This window comes from Nannobrachium achirus (genome assembly GCF_963921795.1).
Source record: "Nannobrachium achirus genome assembly, chromosome: 2".
NCBI classification, from domain to species: domain Eukaryota; kingdom Metazoa; phylum Chordata; class Actinopteri; order Myctophiformes; family Myctophidae; genus Nannobrachium; species Nannobrachium achirus.
The window spans coordinates 40,124,510-40,141,998 of NC_137811.1; the positions used below are offsets into that span (position 1 = coordinate 40,124,510).

At 42.6% G+C, this 17,489-nt stretch overlaps 1 protein-coding gene across 1 annotated transcript in view; it reads left to right on the plus strand.

Moving 5' to 3' along the window:
• The first annotated feature begins 5,017 nt into the window (after positions 1 to 5,017).
• The window catches only part of sema6cb (semaphorin 6Cb), a 91,020-nt gene continuing 78,548 nt past the window's right edge, over positions 5,018 to 17,489 (plus strand). Inside the window, exon 1 of the mRNA XM_080749068.1 lies at positions 5,018 to 5,145. The gene's annotated coding sequence lies outside the window, so the exon portion shown is untranslated. The remainder of the gene's footprint in view (positions 5,146 to 17,489) is intronic.

Here is a 17,489-nt window from a genome sequence, read left to right on the forward strand (position 1 = left end):
TGAAGTGACGAGCAGATAAAAAGTTATTTCTCCAGAAGCCCTTGTACCTGGAGAGTCATGGAAGGCCGTCAATAATAACTAGATTGTTCTTGGTAAGGTTAGATTTCATATCAAACACTCTCTATGTATTCCTTTAACTTTCACCAGCAGAGAAACATTATGAAATATAAATTGTGGGCATGATTGTAATGAACATCCTGTATACGCATCACAAGTTCATTTATTGTCCCAGGCCTAATGCCAGCAGAACAAAAAGTCAATCTACAGTAGAAGGATGCCGTCTTAATGCATCGACTCCTCTTAGATAAATGAGAGATGGACAGAATCAGGGCTGCCTCGGAGCAAAGTGACACAGCACAGTAATTAATAGGTGTAATATCCCACTTCATCCCGACAACCCACAAAGAGCTCATTTGTGACGAGAAAGCTTAATGACCCTTCACTCTGTCAAAAAATACTGATAAGGGGCTGTCTTCACTTGATTCATGTCCCTAATATAGATCACAAAATAAGCAGGGATTGTGCCATAAAGGGAAGACCCTCCGCAGAGCTCTTTGTCAGCAGCTAAACTCCCATTACAAGTGGCATCATTATGTCAGAACTGGAAGATGGCTATGGAGAATGGACTGCATTGCGGAATAATGACCCGTCTTTTCTAATTTCGCAGATTGGCCCAATTGTGCGTATCATCTGTAGAGTGTAGACTTAACTGAAACAGACATATTTATATTTTTGTAAATTGGAATACCACAATGATTTCACTAAACGTACCGTTGCACAAAAGCCCCCCCTCCCCTCCCCCGAGATTGGTACAAAACAGCTAAGCAGGATATGACTCGCCATGGTCTATTGGCACAGAGTGTGGGTGAGCGAGAGAGAAATGCATTGAGGTCCCTGGTTGAGGGTATTATCCCCCCTCAGAAGTGTGAGGCTATTTATGTTGAAAGTGGGCGTGTGTAATGACTGTAGCCAAACAAGCCTGCCACACAGCAATTAGACGTGTACACACATACATCGTCTACATTCCTGCTCATATTATGCATGGACACGCACTCGTCTTCTTCTCACACATACAGGACCTACACACACACATACGCATGCTTGAGCACTTGTCAAATGTTTTAGACATCAAAGGAGCGATTACAACTCATTAATCTGCATGGCGTAAGGCCACATGAAACATTCAAAGGTCAACAGGAAAGCGCTGTGTAAGAAAAGGCATTGACAAATGTTCCTTTCCCCTGTTCATTTAGCAGAGCCTTTTCAAGAAGGTGTTCTTTTTTTTTTCTTCTTTTTGTATTCCCCTGGACTCGAATCTCAGTATGCTACGGCTTTGATGTGGTTTATTAGTTTTATCTTCAATGGAAGGCAAGGAGATTAAGTAGAACTCAATCTTCACGCACCTCTGCTCCCCATAGCAACAGCCTCTGTTCAACAACACTATCATTACACACATTACACAAAATCTGGAGATTGTCCTTATCATGTCACGTCGTGCGGATAGCAGTAGCTAACAAGATTCATCCTCTGAAATGGGAGGAGGAAATTGTTTCGAATGAGAGCGGCGCAAAACATCAGCTTGTCTTTTTCGTCAGACATCATCATGGTCTGACGGTGGTCGGAATCAGCTTTGTCTAGCAGTACGGGATATATCATACAGGAAGGACTGGATGCATTTTTTACACACTTCCAAAACTGATCAGGCACTCAACAGTAAGTGTGTGTGTGTGTGTGTGTGTGTGTGTGTGTGTGTGTGCGCGTGCGTGTGCGTGTACTGTACACATACAGTAGATGCTTATTAAAGAGACTGAGCTGCTCTAAATGCAAATTATAAATCTCTTTTTTTACAACAGCCTCTTTAATCACTCCACATTTTTCAGGATGCCAGGCTCCTCTGGTTTAGTAGTTGTCAGGCCCCCAGTCTATTACTTTCTCCTACTTTCTAAAAGACAGCAATTAATCTAATTAGTAATCAATCAGCCGTTGGCCCCCCGCCTCCTCAGTGCTAATGGAGGATATGACAGGCCCGGCCCCTGCATTATTAATACCTCCATTCCAGGAGCCTGGGGCCCCCCCCTCCCGACACCCGCAGCCAAGGGCCATTGATCACCACCACAACCCAGTGAACACTGCAAGGCCTACTGGGAAATATCTAGAGGGGGAAACGATGTAAGAGATGGAGAGCGAGTGGAGCCCGGAGTGTGGGAGTGGATGTGCAATGAATCTGTTTAGGAGACTTGGGGGCAATTTTTGGGCAAGGAAGGATTACACCAAATTCGCTCTTGGGAGGTTCGGCGGAGGCATAGCTGTGGAAATGAGGTTTTGAGTTTGGGGTGTACCGGGGGTCTGCAGGGAAGTTAAAGGTGGTGATTCAGGCATATGAGGGATTGTGTGCGGTGTTAATGGGAATGTTGTGCTCCGAAAAGCTCATTTGGTTAATGGCGCTCACCTCAAAACCATTATGGCAGGATAAAGGGGCCTCACCGTGGGACTATTTCCAGCAAATGAGATTAGAAATTATAGGTCGCTACTTAAACAGGGGCACAATGATGGCCATGTTGCCATGAAACAATCACGGCTATATTATCCTTCTTTTCCAGTGTGATACAGTATATGAGCACCCAAACCAGCACTATAAACTCAAACAGTGGAGGCTACAGAACTTCATGATAAAAAAATTTAAAAGCAGCGGCAGATCTCATTTTGTAGAATTGATATTGCAGCAGCTACATGGTGCAGGGTGAGAGAACAACTAGGCAAAACAACAAACCCCCTCCTGCCTCTACATCCGCTGGACATAGACGGCATTGTGTGCTCTCTAACTCAATCTACTGACTCCAGTTTGTCCCACCTCTATGTACCAGGTGCTGCTAATTAGTTCATGTTGTTGTTTTTGAGAACGCGTCGGGAGCTTGGTGATGGGTGATTGTTTTCAACTAAAAGACTGCTGCGGTGTGCCATTTATGCAACCGCTGAATTTTGAGTATGGGAACATGAGAGTCAGTGCGGGTCTGTGTGTGTGTGTAATCAAGCCTGGCAGTCTTTAATGTGTCTTCAGAGGTGACATCACATGCTGTACTCCAACAGGTTCATTTCCCATGACTTGAGACCCAATGTAATTTGGCATGGTGGCCTAAAACCTTCGAACTAACCACTTGTTCAAAAGCGAAGCCCCCACCTCAATCAACTGTCCCCGGCTACTACACAGGTTTTCAAAGTGTTGGTTGCCTGGGAGGCCAAAGGGAAAGAAGAGGAAATACATACAGTATATAAATCAAGTTAAATTTGATTTATAAGATTATTGTGCCATTTCTCATTAAGCAAGAGCCTGTAGCTAATTGGATGTCCATGGGATGGAAAGGTTTTGGAACCTCTCTGCTTTACTACCCAGGTTTAGTCACCACCACCACCATGCCAAAGCACCCACACTGCCTTAATTAATATCTAGAATGCCACTGTGGTCGTAGGTTTACGACCCTTCGTTGGTTTTTGCGAGACCACGATTGGACTCCGTTGAGCTCCCAGCAGCAGCTGCAGTCAGCTGCCCCATTCAGCAGGGATTTGGAAAGCTATCCAACTCATCTGTGTCTATGAGTGAGTCAGTGAGCAGGACATACTTTATCCATGGCTAAGGAGGATGTGAGCAATCGCTTTGTGTATGCACGCGACCCCCTGGAGCCTGTTGCCTGCAGTTGTGCTCCACAAGTGTGTTGTTGGAAGTGTGTGTGTGTGATGTGTGAATTTGTCTGCGTGCATGCGTACGTGTGCATGCATGTGAAGAAGGGACCGGGACTCATGACAGAAAATCCATTGACCACTTGTCGTTAGTCACCACCAGTCATTACAGACAAGCAATGGGGGGGGGAAAGAAGTGCTGACCTTGCAAAAATGGATTGTTGGGAAGTTCATCTGTCATGCATTTTCATCAGGGCGAAGGCGGGCTCTCTTTGGGGAGGGTGGTTAAATGATGACAATACAGTTGGTGAGGCAAACTGGTGATGGAGTGGCTGTGGTTTAAACCCCAGATGCTCTGCGTGAATCGGCCTCTGGAGAGCAAAGTCAAACTCCTAAGAAAGAAGCTCTGGAAAAGTTCAGAATAGTCTGAAAAGTTTTGGGGAAAGTTCCTAATAAACAAAAGGCAGTGTTTTGTTTTGATTTGCAACGAACATCCTGAGGCAAAAGGAGTCTGCTTCTACCAAACGGTGCCTAATTTTGAATAATAAATGCATGCTTTTTAGCATAAATGATGAGTGTTGTGCTCTTTAGTATACAGTATTTGGTCTACCTAAATTGAATGCTCAAAGGCAAAACCGTATGCTAACATTTTGTTTTTTTCAAGGTCTGGTTCGGCCGTGCCTCTTATCCATTTGAGACAGTATAGACATATTTGTACACACACACACAAGTTGAACGTTGTGTTTGATATATTCTAAAATAACTTGTGTATTAAATTATAATTACAAATATTTCTGTCATGCACAGCAAACAATATTAATCGCAAAAACAACATAGAGGCGTACTGGGCTCTTTCATTCATTTTCCAGCAGTCTGATAGTTCCTTGGCTCTTCTCCCATCCTCACCATCTCATGCCTCTGACCCCAGGCCAGCCGCTAAACATCTGGCTCTATTTACAGCTTCTCTGCTTGTGTTAGCTGTGATGTTATGACAGCCGAGTGACTGAAGAGATTATACTAAGAGGACATGCTGCTCCCCCCCTCCATGTCTTCCCCTTCCACGGGTCAACGGTCCCGTTTGACTACACTGCCATGGCCGCGTGGGTTGGCGGGGGGATGGTTATTAGGCAATGTGTTTGCAGCGCAGCTGTGCGCCTCCCGTTGTTTGACACACTGGGTCAGCACTGCTGCAGAACGCTTATGTTTTCTTTGTTTGTTCTCACAGGAAGTTTGCTGAGGATTGCAGAACTTTTTTGGAGGAAGAAAACTCAAAGGGGGGTTCTCACCCCTGCGCACCCCTTTTTGCGTTTTTTTTTGGTCATCTTCAAAACTACTACTCTGTCACGCCCCACTCCCCTCCATGACACGGCGGTCATCTCTGGAGATCAGTGGGATGAACTGAAGATTAGCTGGATCCTCAGAAGCTCTATCCATCTACTGAGAGAAGAAAACATCACCCAAAAACAGACGGTAAGATTTCTTTTTTTAAACTTCTTATATCTGTTGTATGTCCTTCAGCAGCTGTACTGAAATGCTTTTGAGTGAAGTTCAAGCGTGTTTCAGAAGCCATAGTCGGTGTATCTTTTAACCATCACATCTGTTGACATGCATTCTAAAACTACGCACAAAAAGTTAGGAAACTTAACTTGTTTTATATCATTTGTTATTGTTGATTACTCAAACCGTAATGTCCTTCCACACTGTAGATGATTTATTACATTTGTTGATGACGACAAAGATGGTTTGGCGATATGTAAATACTAGCATTTGTAAAAAAAAAAAAATTGTAAAAAAAAACAACTTTGTCTTATATTTAGATTGCACCATTTTAAACAAACATGATAAGACACCAATAGTAAACACAAATACAATCAAATCAAAATCAAATACAAAATAAATTAAACAAAAATGTACAGGGGTTCACATTTATAGACTTTCTTTTTTTATATATCGCTCCTTTTTTTAACTTTTATAATAACCATTTTTCACGTCTTTTATTAACTCATTCGTAGTTTACGGCCGTAAAGCCCGTTAATTTCTCTGTCTTTCACTGCCGGCTTCTCCGAGTCCTACCTGTTAACGTGGGCGCTCGTCCAGTTCCCATCGTGCGTGATCGGACACTGCTCGTGTGTTCGCGTATTCCATCAGCTTCTCAAATCCGTTGAAACTTTTTCAATTGATCAATAAGTTCTCCATCTGTAAGCCGCGGAGTGTAGACAGTAAGCTGGGCCAAAATAGAGGACGGACTTCCGCTTCCGGTTCAGGGACCCCAAAGTTAAAGTGGTCCGCTCAATAATGTGTCCGTGTAGAAACCGATCACGGAGCATTAGTTCCGGCCTATTTTAGTTGCGATTCGATAAAAAAACGTTTTTTAATTAATTTTTATTACATTTACGGGCTCTATGGGCATGGCAGAGAAGGGGTACAAAGGGGTATTTTGATGGCAGAGTTTGTGTTAAAGAGGTCTTCCTTTAACTTAATTGTCAGTTGTTCCATGTCCTGAATTTTGTCCAAGATTGTCCTCCATTGCCAGTAGTCCGGGATTTCGTCTTTGAGCCAGTTCCTAGTAATTGCCTTTTTCGCAGCAATCAGGAGGATCTTAGTCAGATATGTGTCTCCTGTCTGTACAGACTCCTCCATATGACCCATAGTACCAGGCATGAATGAGGGATTTCATATCCCAATACCTCACATATAGCCGAGTGTATGACATCCCAGAAAGGCTGTATTTTTCATTCACACAAAATATGTGTGAATGATTGGGATATTTGGACTTGCTTTTGTCTTCTCTCTTTAACCAAGCCATCCAGTCAGTCATAGACTTGCCATCATTTATACCACTCGTTACACCTACCGACTTTAAATTAAGATGACACTGAATGCACTGAATGGGTGCTTGGCTGCATAGCCAGTTGGTGCACACAGACAATATGCTTCTTGTGAGAGCGAGGACCCGGGTTTGAATCCAACCTGCGTCTTGCCTTTCCGTGTCTCTCCTCTCTCTCTGCACTTGGTTTCCTATCTGAAGTAAAGCATTCAGTACAAATGACAAAATATTCATCTTAAAAGAATGAAAGAAGATAACGCTGAAGGACATTATATTGGTGTACTATAATTTCAAGTTCCCGACCCTGCAAAGCTCAAATTAGCCACTGTAATGGATGAACGTGGCAAGCGAGCTGATTGTCTCCTAATGGCTTTCAGTATTAACACCATGGCTGATTGTTTAAGCCTTCACTGGTCATGATTATTGAGTGCTATTTCTGCTGTGGAGAAAGAGATTTTCAGAGCTTTCAACCAAAGCTACCTAACCCTATAACTCACACAGACTGAGGAACACTTGCTTCATGGAATGCTTTATGTAACAAAGCTGTTGTTTTTTGTAGTCTAAAAGAGTTTTTCCCTCCACAGGCGCTCTCTATTGACTGTGATATGACTGTGTAAGGGTTCACGTTGGAACACCCTTCCTTTCATGCTCTTTTCAAAGCACTGTCATTGTACTGTTATCCCTCTTTTAGCTGGCCGTGTACATGTAACACGGGACCATTGTGCAGCAGTCAAAGTGAATGCAAGGCAACCAATTGCATTGCTGTTCACGAGCCGAGTGCTCGGAGTGAGGGGCGTGTGGAAAGGTTATATAGGGGTTGATGTGTGGGAATTGGCCCAGTGGTGCCATGAGGGCCTGTGGCTACTAGTGCTGGGCACTGATGATGTGGGCAGCCATTTGCTGCCTGTCAGTGGTGACACAAAAATGTATCAAGGGGAGGAAGTGAGGGTGTGCATATGTGGAAGCTGTAGTCGTCAAAAGTGGCCGCATCCAGTAGGTGTGAAAGATTCTTAGACTGAACTAAACAGAGGAACTTAAGTGCCAAAACTCTGTGTGAGTGAGCATGATGGAGAGACTTTCTCTGGCATTGCACTGGTATCTTCTCAGCCGCTCTCTTGACAATATAGCCACTGTCTCCCTCCCACCAAGAGTGAGGCACCAGTTTAAATGTGTGAGATTCTATTCATAACTTGAATGCCTTACTGAAAAACGTTGCTGTATAATAGCAGACTATTCCTTGAACAATAGAGATGTGAACATGTTCATTTGTGCATTTGCTTTGCCTTGCATTTAGACATATAATAATAATGGCTACTTCATCTATTTTTACGTTTTGGCTCTGTAGGAAGCAGAGCCATCTGGAAGAGTGTCTGTGGGGTTGTCTGGGGCAAATCTCGTTCGACACAAAATGTCTTGTGCCTGCTGCCAGTAGTCTAAGAAAGTACGTCTTCAGTGATTTCTTTAGCATGTCTTCTATTTTTCAAAATATTTCACTCTAATTTTATGGAAGTAAATGGCAGTGGAATTGGGCTGAAACCTTGCCCAATCTGGAGTCATATACTGTATCATAGATACATCATAGATTGTGTCATAGGCTGGCTATATGAAGCCTGAGATCCACATGAAGTTAATGGACCCCGTTTTCTTATTTTACTTTCGGTGTTGGATTCCCCCAGGGATCAATAATGTGCAATGCAATAAAAATATAATGTAATTTAAAGTTGTACCATGTAACTTTTTTTATAAAACAAATCTTAAAATTGTCCTAACTGTTAAATCGCTAAAGTTTTAGAACACCCACTCCGTTATTTTCAGCTTCTGAAGCCTTCTCTTTATATGTTTTCTATGATCCTGGCCGTGGACCGGATTTCGCGCAAAATTGACGTAATCTGCATCATCTGTATACGTTGTGTATACGTTGCCCAATCACATCGCCGATCATGCACACATGGTACACTACCGGCCAATCACAGCGCATCTTGAAGTGGGGTCGCCATATTTGTAGTCGCCCGTGTGTCTCTTTACTCAAAAGGTAATCTCGCCTACCAGGCAGGGTGAAGTAGTCCGTTTCTCCGGAATGCCTGAACGCACAGGAACCAGGGACCCCTCCAAAGATAGCTCTCGGCGTTGTGGAGGCAGACGCGGGGGTGTGAAGGTACGAAAAACGGGCGAAAGACGCGAACGCGACCGCGGTTTGCTATATGGCTACTGACCACTAGTTGAGAATCTTACACAGTATAGCTTTAATGGCCAGGCATATATACAATCACACACATCAAGTGTCTTGTCTTTTCTCCAGCTATCACTGAAAGTAAATGTTATTTTTAATCAGTATCACTCTGAGCATGCTGTGGTCTTTGCAGCATGGCTCTGCAGGAGGCTGGCCTTGCAGTCTAACTGTGTTTTTGCACCAGCACCATAACAGCACTGCCAAAATTGATATTCCAAAGTTGTTTTTCCAACTAATTAGAGATCTAAATATGAATCAGTCAGAGCTGGGCAGGGATAAGTTAATTCACATGAGGTGGAAAATGTTTTGATTCTTACTTTTGCAATGCATCAGATCAGTCTATGACCGTCGTGTGTGTGTGTGTGTGTGTGTGTGTGTGTGTGTGTGTGTGTGTGTGTGTGTGTGTGTGTGTGTGTGTGTGTGTGTGTGTGTGTGTGTGTGTGTGTGTGTGTGTGTGTGTGTGTGTGTGTGTGTGTGTGTGTGTGTGTGTGTGTGTGTTGTAGGCTAAGGCCCCGCCCCCAGTTCAAATGGATGGCATCTATGACGTCAGTCATCTGCTCTATTACATATCTTAACGTCGCAGCCCGGCCGCAAATCCTAAATCCATAAAGGAGCCACGCTATTCTGAGGTGGACCGTGAGATGATTTCAATCATTTCATTTAATTCCCTTTTTTTGCCAGAGATGAAGATTTTATCAGTGCCCTCACATTTTCCCATTCCTTCACTCGTCCCCTATCTACCCATTTCCCGGCGGTATCCTCTTCCTCATTGTTAAATGAGACTGTGGCTACACTTGAATGTGCTGTGACAAATTGGCACAGAGGAGGCAGATGGTGATGGGGAGGAGGCTGGTTGTCACACCGTTTGCCGCGTTGACATGAATTGAACTCGCCACCGCGGAGCAGCCGCACATGCTCCACTTGCTTTGTGGAAGAGAGGCTAACACTCTGTATTCGTACATTCCATGCCACACAGTACCTGTCAGGAACCAAGAATTTCTATTTGCACAGCTTGCTATGTTTGCCATGTTTACCCAAGGTGCTCTCTGAACTGCTTGGCTGAAATTCCCCAGGGTGCTTCAGATGTGATGCCTGGTGAAATAGTAGTTTGCCTACCAGTTGTGCTTCTGCCGATAAGACCTTGTTCTATTGATGTGAACATATTCACGATCATCATGGGTGAAGTGTTTGCTTAACGCATTAGCATGTCCTCACATTAACAACAAGTGGGCTTTGAATCATTTTTCAGTGTTAATTGATGAGATTTTCTTTCCTTTAAAATCGGTGTGAACATTGTGGGCGGGGAGGATGGGATAATTGCCAGCTTTAGCTCTACTTACCTGGAACGTGATGGGATCGTTTTCCCACACTGCCTTAATATTCAGTCAACACACAGGCACTAAGCTCCGGATATCGATCAGCAGATGTGATGCATCCCCCCCGGACCTCCCCGTCAGCAGCCCCAGTATCAGTGGACTCATCTGAGTGGGAGGATCCCGAAGGTCCTGGAACGGCTCAGACCACTAGAGACCAGTGCAGTGCAGTGCAGTTACTGGGAGATGAGAAAACGCAAAGAGCACAGTTGCTGGATGGGTTGAACCCTCAGCTTTTCCTCTCAAGAATACCAAGTCAATGATCTTGTGATATTGATCTTAGTTTTCATTCTTATTCAGCAGTGGCAAGACAAGCTTTGTAACTTAGATAAGCAGTATTGACTTTTCCTCTCAAACTTACCTCTCAGCTTAATGTTTGTACTTCAGTTCACAGGAACTTTTTGCTAGTTTTCATGTTTTTTTTTTCAAAGACTATTGCACCTCACATTTGAAAGATGGCGTGATGCGAGTGTTCGGGGCTGTTAAACGTCCAGCTCAGAAATGAAGTACAACCTCACAGCAGGGAATCTTTTGTATAAGTATAAGACACTCAGAATATGACTGGTTCAAGGCTGTTTTATGAACACAAATACTCAGAAACACACACACACACACACACACACACACACACACACACACACACACACACACACACACACACACACACACAGAGTTCACACACACACACACACACACACACACACACACACACACACACACAGAGTTGGCAAGCTGTGAGGAGAAAAACAGCACTCCCCTTGTGATAACGGCTCATCCTCTGTCAGCACAAACCATTTGCAGGCCTCACTCCCCCTTAACTAGTAACTGTGTTTTTCATTTGCCACATTCATAGACAGAACTCTCAGAACATATAGTGCAAACTGTCATGCACATGTAAATACATGGTGTTACTGAATTGAAAAGAAACGCATATATCAACTTGTACATGGCGACATACTGCACTGTATGTCACCAGGAATTTAGGTCAGGGCAATTAAACAAAAATGTATTGAAAATGATTTTTAGAAGTAGAACCAATAACCGTATTATAACAAAATAATTGAGAAGCAAAGTTTAGTTAAAAAAAAGCAATTCCGTGTACATCAACTTAGTTTTATAATAAACTAAGTTTATTTACTGAAACCTGTGTTATACTTCATTGTACAAAACTAGTGGAAAGCTGATCTAATCTACAAGCTCACAATGAACTTGTGAGCTTTTAGTTCAGCTATTTTGACTATTAAAAAAATCAATCATTTATTTGAATCGATGCAAAGGTTAAAAAAAACATAAAGCCCTACCAAGAATGGCTGGTTATTTACGGTCAGCCTCACCTCTACTCCGCTTTTCTCCCGTTGCACTCTACTCATTTAACTGCCAAGACAAAGACATCAGGGAGGGACTTGTGCTGTGATTGTGCTTTACACCACCCTGGGGTGAATCTGCATGAGCACTTGGGTTTAAACTGTTTAGCTATTTCAGATAATGAGGTGTAGATCATTCAGGTGAAAGTGAATAAGACTAAGACTGTACTAAGGCTGCTCATAATTGCAATGCAAATTAGAGAAAGGTTCAATGTTTGAATTTATTCCCGTCCTAAACAACAGACGAAGGTCACAACAGAATATTGCATCTGCACGCATCTACTTTTGAGCTCGCTTGGAATTAAAAATAGTCTAATTTATGATAATTTTCTTTGCTAATGAATAACGCTTACTTTGAGGGCAAAACTGAATTAATTCAATTACTTTATAGTTAATATTTGCTCATTAAAGTTGTCAATTGAATTCACATAACTTATGAGCAAATCTAAAATTGATCCATTTGGACAGTGGGCCAGCATCCAAACTGCTTTTAGATTTTTCAAATAATGTCTATTTTTGTTTTGTTGCTTGCCTTGAGCATTTAATGTACATTACCTCGGACTGCGTCCTTGAGAAATGACAAAAGCCAATTTTGGGTTTGTGTCATATCTATGTAATGAAGTTACTGTCAATATGGACAATACTGTCTTGTAGTATTGTCTGCATTTTCCGTATTGCCTTGTATATTTCTCATATAATGGAATACGAGCCGGTCAGCTCAAATAGATTAGAAAACCATACAGTGAACGTTTCTGTGTTTTCTTTTTTTTCCCCATTTTCTTTCTAAAAAAAACAGCAATATATTTTAAGGACCCCAGGCCTGGCTGCAACTAAAAGGCTCACAGAGAAAAGGGCTGTGTCGGCTCAAGCAAGCCTCAAATCTCTGGGCTTAAAGGACAGAATGTGCTCTGTCATTGAGAGAAGTGATTACAAACTGTGTGTCACATTGAGGGCGGCAAAGAGCTTACATCCAGAATGAGAAGACATATGCAGTACCAATCCCAGCATTCAAGGAAATTAAATTGTTGAGATTAAAGTCTCTGTCTCTGACTGTGCAAGAATGCCTGATTGCTGATTGTTGCTCATTTTTATTTTTTACATATTCTACAATACAGTATAATACAACCTCTGCTGCCAGTCTTTATTTGGTGTGTAAATGGCTACTGTAGATCAGTGGTTTTCAACCTTATCATAAATCAAGGACCATTATTTATTTAGCATTTGAGCCATGGACCACCATTTGATGAGATTTAGCCTCTCAGACCCCAAGCTTACAATATTTAGTTGTTGTTGGACAAGATTTTGTCCACAATTCCATGCTGTATTGATGTTGGTACAACAGGTAACAGGCAAACGTTGATCAAAATAACAATTCTTCTACTACTACTATTCTTTGTTACAATTCTACCAACTATTGGGAGCGTAAAATGAAACCAATGTGGCCCATTTGGTTTCATGAGTTAATACTTGGGCTGCCATAGTTTTGCCATAACTAATGTAGATTAACGCCATGTATCTTTCCTATTGTTTTTACTGGATTTTCGGTGGTGGCGTGCACGCAACGCGTGCCCATTGTGCGGGCTGCCGCCCCCGTCCACGGCTGCCCCACGTGTCTTCTTTCACGCGGAGAAGAAAAAGTCCATACGCGAGTATCCATGAGTCGGCTACAGTCCACAGAAAATGGGGCCGTCAAGTGATGTGGAGAGAAAGTAGCCATAAAAGGCCAGAAAAGGCCAGATCTTTGCAGCCAGATACAATGGCTATGAATGAGGAAGTGAAAGTCGAGCCACATCATCAGATCGATTTTTAGCATAAACGTTAGACGAACATAGTTTCACCAATCAATTTACATGGTGACAAATTCATTGCAAGTTTATTACAAGTTGAAATGATCAGTATTTAGTTTGTACTGTAACTACAATAGCAGCTTGTTGGAGCCACTCTTTATTATCTGGCACTTAAGTCTCCCAGGGTTATCGGTTATACTAGGGAACCATGTTAAAAACTGCAACTCCACTTTAAGAGCCATCAGTTGCTGGTTTGGGGTTTTATGTGTCCGGACGCCCAGGGCTTGCTCTCAAATGGAATGTTTTGACAACTCAAAAAAGGGTTTGATTTTAATGGGTGTCAGTGGACAAAGTTCCAAATATTAGTGTACAAAAAGAAGTCTGAGTCATGAAAAGTATACATTAAACAAGAGTATGTGTTTATAGGTCATGGGTTCATGCTACAGTCCTACGAATGATAACCAGGAATTATTAGGTCTGGGCCAGTACTTTTCATTAATTTGCGGAATTCAAAGGGTAAAGTCTGCATTTATATAGCACCTTTTCCCAAAGAACCTTACGATATATGCATTACCTTCACACACATTGATGGTGGTGGCAGCGATGTCAAACTCCACACTGCTCCTTGGGAGCACTTGTGTTGCTCAAGGACACTTTGACATGATGGCAAGAGGACCGGGGATCAAACGGGCAACAGCTGCTCTACCTCCTGAGCCACTTGATGCTTCATCACTTCAACTCAATTCAAAGTCGACTTTGAAAGTAATGAAGAAAAGCCAAAAACTTAAAGATGAAAATGAAGATACTCTCTGACAGTGACAATATTCTTTTCTCAAAGCAAGTAAAACAAAAAAAGATCCTCTGTTCAATGAAATATGGTGAAAAACACCATCTAGGAATTCTATACTAATATCCTCATATTTCAGATAGTTAGTTTTTTTGAGCGCTTAGGATTATTGTCTTTTCAAATGGAAAAGACAAATGTTTTTCTTTTGTACAACTTGTACTTATTGCAGTCTGAACATGACTGCAATAAATAAGTACAGTGATACAAAATGAAAATGTTAAAGTAATTATTGCCTGCGAGTTGAATATTAATTATTTGTCATTTCCAAACATGGAAAATATGAGCTTTATTTCATTTAATTCACAGCAGGAATGAGACTGCTACTATTAGTAGGAATGGGAAATGCCAAATCCCAATGGAAATCTGCCATCATTTCCAAAACATTATTGCGACCGTAGTTCATTCGCAGATTAGTATGTGAACGGTCACAGCTTATCTCTGTCTTTCTATAACGCCTGACACTGGTTCTATGGGTTTGCCGCTCTGACATCACACTCTGGCTTCACTGTGATGTCACACTAACAGAATCCCTTTTATGCCCACATATGGAGTTCCCTGTCATCAATATTAAGCCCATATCTAACAGGACTCCATATGGGAATGCCCATATATGGAGGCCACATACCCCCTAACAGAATCCATATATGGCCAAGACAGCCCATATCTGTGTCACTGGTTCTACAGACAGGGATCTCCATGTATGGGCATAAAAGGGTATAATGTCAGATGTCATAGACATCATAGGACTTTCACATAACAAATAACTGAGTAAGCATGTTTGGGCTCTCACAGCATATCTCCATACACAGTAAATGGATCTCCATATATGGGTACCAGGGGTCTCCATAAGGGTAACTGGACCGATATACTGTACATCACTGGCCAGATGGCCAATAATTGGCGAGGTCGCATGTCACCCTGAGGCCTCTTATTAGTTCCCATCATGTCATTTCTGCCATGTCAACTTTCACAACCAAATAATAATTTCCAAAGTTTGTAATTGATCAATCAATGCAAGCCATCAGAGGGGGAACATGGATCCTCGTGAAATTTTTAATGTGTACCTGGAAAAGAGAAGAAAATCTATACTCTCTGATCTATGAACTGTTCAAAAACGATCAATTATTGTTTGATAACTAAACGACTTTAATGATAAAAGTGAGGGGGAAAAAACGATTATTTTATGTTCAGCCCCCTCCCCCCATCTATTTGTATACCGTATTTATTTGTATTAAGTAATTTTAGTGGCTAACACAAGACTCTGGAGGAGGCGGCTTGGTGGAGAGGGCTACAGTAACAGGAGAAGACCTCGGCAGACACTTGCCTCAGAGTATTGATTGGGCTAGACATCCAGACGACTGTTATAGCTACTGACACGGCTGGTTGGCCAACCGTCTCTCTCTCCTCTGGCTCGCTCTCTCTCTCTCTCCCTTCTGGCTCTCTATGTTATTGTCTCTCCCTCTCCTTTTCTCTCTGTCTCTCAATCTTGTTCTGTCTGTCTGTCTGTCTGTCTGTCTGTCTGTCTGTCTGTCTGTCTGTCTGTCTGTCTGTCTGTCTGTCTGTCTGTCTGTCTGTCTGTCTGTCTGTCTGTCTGTCTGTCTGTCTGTCTGTCTCTCTCTCTCTCTCTCTCTGGCTCTAATACTTGGAAGGGAGCATTTTTGAATTTTAAATGGCATGCTGACACAAAGCGAACAGATGCCGAAATAACAGTGCCGGACACACATACAGTACACACACACCCTCTTTGACATACCAAGACCTTCCCACACACAGTCTTAACATTACTATGTACATCCCACATACACATTCTGTGTGTGTGTGTGTGTGTGTGTGTGTGTGTGTGTGTGTGTGTGTGTGTGTGTGTGTGTGTGTGTGTGTGTGTGTGTGTGTGTGTGTGTGTGTGTGTGTGTGTGTGTGTGTGTTATGCCGTCATGGTCATACACAGTCCTTATGTTACATGACATGTTTCAGCTCACTGACACACACACACACACACACACACACTCGATTGTCCCTCTAGTTCTAATGCACAGACACATACACTCAGCTTCGTGTCATGGCAGCCAAAAGAGTAATGGCTCTAGGTCTCTCTCTGAACACAGACTAATGAGAATCTCAAAACAGACAAGCAGAGTGCATTTATCACACACTCACACTTAATAGCACCTCCGCTTGGACTCAACAGTGCACTCGCACCCCCATCTAGCCCTGTTACAGATGGGCCTGTTTGTCCCTTTGTTGTTCATTATTATGGCCACTTGATCAAATGAAACAGAGGAGTAGGTGGAGAGGTTCTAAGCCAGTGGTGATGAGTCCGGAGGCAACAAAGCTGCTGCTCCTTCTTTCTTGGCATCCATCTTTTATTCTGGCTCTCCCCATGTGGATTGGTCTGGCTTCTACTACATTATTCTCTTTGCATCTGCGGTGAATCGGTGATGCACCACTGTCTCAGAAACTTGAACTTCAAAAAGCAGAGCACGTTAACACTGGAAGAGTCAGGGAATTTACAGAAAATGGAACATGTGCACTTTGACCTGCCCATGAAAAGGTTTGTTTTCTACGTGTGGGAAGATGTATGAGCCTTCTACAATAGCTTTCGACCATAACTCACAGCTCAAAAAAGGATCTCTCAAAGCAAAACAACATACTATTCTGATGAATATTAACTCTACGCCTTTAATCTACTTTAATTAGAGGAAATGCCATCAACTGGGTGAGCGGTGCGGTACGTGATGTCAGTTACTTTATGTATATCTAGCACGGATCTCCATACATGGAGATCCGTGCTAATACACAAGTGGTTTGCACCACTCAAACAGTAGTCAATCCAAAACCACTCATGATCGTATAATCTGTGTCTCCCTCTGGAACTTTTGTAATTTGCTGCTTGAACAGTGTGACATCCCTCATGTCATGTTTTAATCATCTGTGGTCTTTATGTGGTAGGAGAAGATGACCTGGGCCCTAATTAGATGGCCTTTCTAAGCAGGCCTTGGTGCCCCTAATGACAGTTGGGAATTTAGCCTGCGATAACAACTTATCCTCCTTAAGTGCTCCAGGATCTATGGTATCTACACCAGGATCTGGGCCATGCATTAACAGCTCATACCCATTAGACACACACAAAGCACGCCCAGCACTTAGACATCGCTACTGCTGAGACGAGAAAGGTCTTTGCATGTCTGAAGGATAAATGGACTTTAATCAATGCTGTGATGAGCTCTAAGAGAGACAGCAATTGAGTTGTAGCCACCCTCCCCATGGTGCGATATTGAAGTATTGCAAACATAAATGTGTCACGCTTATAGAATATAGGTCCCAGAATGTGTTACCGTCCAATGCGTCGGTTGGTGTTGGTTTGCCACCATTGGCGTATGAATGTGGGA